Raw genomic sequence first — 4792 nt, 5'->3', positions numbered from 1 at the left:
GTTGGTACACTGAAAAGACTTTTCAGGAAAATATTTTAATTTTTGACTTTAAGTTTGAACAAGAAACCAAATGAAAATAAACCCAGTAAGGTCCTAGAAAATTTGAAATTTAACATTTCATCGCTTAAAAGAAATAAAGACAGTTTTTTTTTTTTTTTTCCTTATGTGGTCACTTAAGAAATAATGAAATTAGAATAATGAGAAAGATATGCTCACAGATTCTAAAACCAGCAGGCTATGTTCTATGTTATGATTGAATTGCCCCTACATTATTTTGTGGAATCTCAACAGACTAACCTGGTATATTTAAAAATAAAAGAAAAATTTACTTTTGGGTTAAACATAACAATGTATATTATATGTCTAATTACATTTATATATTTACATAGGACATACACATATATGACACAAATATACATATATGCATAGATCCATTTGATGAGTTATAAAAACAATTTAAGCTAAAATATTTTAAGCTATTTAAAATAAATAGCTTTAAAGGTTTATTTAAGCTAAAATATTCTAATGAGACCAAATTACTGAATTTGATGTAGAAACTTAGTTTCATGTAATCTACAATGTTCAAACTCTTATAAAATTTATAAAATATGCAGCTCCCCTTGTAGGATGTGTTATAATAAGAGCAGATCATTTGAAAAAGCAAGATGTCAATTCCTTGTTGATGCTATCAAATGTTACAACATTAAATATATGTCCAGAAGTGAAGTCTCCATATCCTCCCAATATTTTGCTTTCATTTTTTCAACTTATATTTTAGATTCAGGGGGTATACGTGCAGGTGTGTTACCTGCGTCTATTGCATGTTGCTGAGATTTGGGATGCAAAAGATCCCATCACACAGGTACTGAGCGTGTATCCAACAGTTTTTCAACCTTTGCCCTGAGTCCTTTCCCCCTCTATTAGTTCCTAGTGTCTATTATTGTCCGTGAGGACCTGATGTTTAATTCTCACTTATTAGTGAGAACATGTGGTATTTGGTTTTCTGTTCCTTCATTAATTTGCTTAGGATAGTGGCTTCTAGCTGCATCCATGTTGCTGGAAAGAACATGATTTGGTGATTTTTTATGAATGCATAGTATTCCATGGTGTACAGATACCACATTTTCTTCATGGAATCCACCACTGATGGGCACCTGGGATAATTCCATTTCTTTGCCATTGTGAATCATGCTGCAATGAACATGCAAGAGCATAAGTCTTTTTGGTAGAACGTTCTGCTTTCTTTTGCTATGTAGCCAGGTACAGGATTGCTAGATTAAATGGTTGTCCTGTTTTAAGTTCTTTGAGACATCCTCAAACTGCTGTCCACAATGACTGAATTTACATTTCCACCATCAGTCTGTAAGTGTTCCCTTTTATCTGCAGCCTTGCCAACATCTGTTGTTTTCTGACTTTTTAGTAATAGGCTTTCTGATTGGTGTGGGATAGTATCTCACTGTAATTTCGATTTGCATTTCTCTGATTAGTGATGTGCAGCATTTTTCATGGGTTTGTTGGCCAATTGTGTGTTTTATTTTTAAAAATGTCACTTCATGTCTTCTGCCCATTTTTTAATGAGATCATTTTTTTTTCCTATTCATTAAGTTCCTTGTAGATTCTAGCTATGAGACCTCTCTGGGATGCATAGTTTGCAAATATTTTCTCCTATTCTATAGGTTGTCCGTTTACTCTTTTGACATTTTCTTTTGCTATGTGGGGCTTTAATTAGGTCCCACCTGTTAATTTTTGTTTTTGTTACAGTGGCTTTTGAGGACTTAGTCATAAATTCTTTGCCAAGGCTGATGTCCAGAATGATATTTCCTAGGTTTAGCTCTAGTATTATAATTTGAGGTCTTACATTTAAATTTATAATCTATTTTGAGTTATTTTTTGTGTACAGTGAAATGTGTGTCTTACATTAAAATTTTTAATCTATCTTGAGTGAATTTTTGTATATGGTGAAATGTAGGGGTCCAGTTTATTTCTTCTACATACGGCTAGCCAGCTATCCCAGCACCATTTATTGAGTAGGGCGTGATTTCTCCATTGCTTATTTTTGTAAACTTTATGGAAGATCAGAAGGCTGTAGAGGTAAAGCTTTATTTCTGGGCTGTCTATTCTACTCCATGGGTCCATGTGTCTGTTTTTGAACCAGTACCATGATGCTTGGGTTACTGTAGTCAAATACTATAGTTTAAGTCAGATAATGTGATGCTTCTGGCTTCATTCCTTTTGCTTAGGATTGCTTTGGCTATTTGGGCTCTTTTTTCATTCCATGGGAATTTTAGAATACTTTTCCAATTCTGTGAAAAATGACATTTGTAGTTTGGTAGGATTAGTGTTGAATCCATATATTGCTTTCAACAGTATGGTCATTTTAATATTGATTTTTTAATCCATGAACATGGAATGTTTTTCTATTTATTTGTGTCATCTACAAGTTCTTTTAGCAGTGTTTTGTGGTTATCCTTGTAGAGGTCTTTCAATTCCTTGGTTAGATGTATTTCTAGACATTTTACTTTTTTGTGTCATTGTAAATGGGATTGCATTCTTGATTTGGCTTGAATATTATTGATGCATTGAAATGCTTATTTGTGTACATTGAATTTGTATCCTGAAACCGTTCAGGAACTTTGGGCAGAGTCTCTAGGTTTCTCTGTAGGTGTAGAATTATGTTGCCTGTGAAGACGGTTTGATTTCTTCCTTCTCTAGATGGATGCCTTTTATTTCTTTATCTTTCCTGATTTCTTTGGCTATTCCTTACAGAAATATGTTGAATAGGAGTCATGAGAGTGGCCCTCCTTTTCTTGTCCTGGTTCTCAAGGGAAATGCTTCCAATTTTTGCCTGTTCAGTATAACATTGGCTGTTTGTCCTAAATTACTCTTATTATTTTAAGGTATTTTCTTTCAATGCCTAGTTTGTTGACAGTTTTAAATTATGAAGGGATGTGGGATTTTATCAAAAGCTTTTTTTTGCATTTATTGAGATGATCATATGGTTTTTCTTCCCCAAAACATATTTGAAAGAGATCAATTAAAACATAGAGGTAAGGAGCATTATGTGGGGAGTTCCATTTAATTGAGTTCACTTATTTTTAAAGAAAACATTCACTGCATACAAATATCAGGTATTAGTAAATGTCAGGTAGTACATATATAAAGAGACATTTACTTTCCTTTATAGTCATGGGAGGGCTGATTGGCTAGCAGTAAATGGACAATAGTGGGCTAAACATAAAATGATCACCAAATCAAATGGCTATTTAAGAGTTAAATTAAGAAAGAAAAGAAAAAAAATAACTTGAACATCAATGGAATATGCCAAGATTTTTTATTCAAAGAAACATTTTACCTTGAATATTCTTTCATTCAAGTGACAGTATGAATAGATATAGATATGCAGTTTTTCGGGCTTTCATAATAGATATATGTAGTATATATAATATTACATTCAAGAATATACATATTCAAGAATAGTCTTAAGGTCAAAATTTCTTGCTTTTGTGAAGAGCTTTAGATATTAAGTACACAACAACATAGAAAAACCTATGTTTTTTTTCTTTGCTTTGCTTTTTATTCTTCATCCAGAGGAACGCATTTAAAATAAAAAATAGCTAAGGTATATTTTACTACAATAGAGAAACTCTGCCTCTAAAATTCAGGGGGAAAAAAATCTGACTGAACAGCACATCAGGGCTTCAAACGCCACTGCAATTTCCCTCCGACTGATATTCACAATCCCTGAATTACAGAGGAATTGAAAACAGCAGAGGCAAACTTAACAATTCAGTAGTCAAAACTGAATTGCTTTATCATCGAAATAAAATGAAATATATTGGTAGCCTTACACATAAACAATAAAAATCTTTACTCCTTGGAGAGGTTTGTCAGAGTTGATCTGAAAATTGTACAAAGCATATAAAATTACCGTATTTGTTCAGTTAGAGTTTTACTCTAAATAACAATAACTTTTATCTGTTTATCCTAGTCCATTCAAGAGTTATAAATTTGTAATTCACACATACATGTGTTATCCATTTTCTCAGAAACTCACAAAGGGTGCAATGGAAAAATTAATATTCACCAATATGTCATATTAAACTTGCCAACATAATTCATGTATGTCCTTCTCTCTGACGTGCCTAAGACCCTGCCTCACTCCTAAGGCTAGGTCTTTTGTTAGTTCATGTGTCCAGGATTTAAAACAATGCCCATAGATAAAAGATGGGTATTATCTGTGCTAAGTGGATCAGTTGAATGATGGGAACAATCCTAGTGCTGTTCTTAAGTTTTATATTTTACTAAAGTTTTAACTAAGAGACAAGTCTGGACTTTGCAGTGGGGATGCTAACGATTTGGAAACACTGAAAAATATTGGAAAATCACAGGGAAAATTTTTCATTAAAATAGGTTCCTGTACTCTGCCCCCAGCAATCTCAATTTAGTAAGACTGAAGATGCAGTGGGGATGTCTGCATTTTAAATAATAGCCCCAGGTGATTTTAAGGTCATTTTCAAGGTGACCAAAACCAAATATTTGTACAAAAGAGCTATAATGTACCATTCATCACTTTTATGAGCAGAGTAGATGTTAGAGCCACTGCAATTAAATACATGTGCCTTATCAGATGTGACTGTGTCTGTATGTTTAACAGCATGAATTTAAGTTACTCCAAGCCATTATGTTTAAAATAAATTTTAATAGCTAAGAGAAAAATTGAAGCCTTCGAACAAAATATAAAGCTTATATTTTCTAGGAACTGACAGTTGGCCTGTACTATCAAGTTGGAACC

The sequence above is a fragment of the Cebus imitator genome, unplaced genomic scaffold (genome assembly GCF_001604975.1).
Source record: "Cebus imitator isolate Cc_AM_T3 unplaced genomic scaffold, Cebus_imitator-1.0 Scaffold168, whole genome shotgun sequence".
In the NCBI taxonomy this organism is placed as follows: domain Eukaryota; kingdom Metazoa; phylum Chordata; class Mammalia; order Primates; family Cebidae; genus Cebus; species Cebus imitator.
This window is presented reverse-complemented; position numbering follows the sequence as displayed.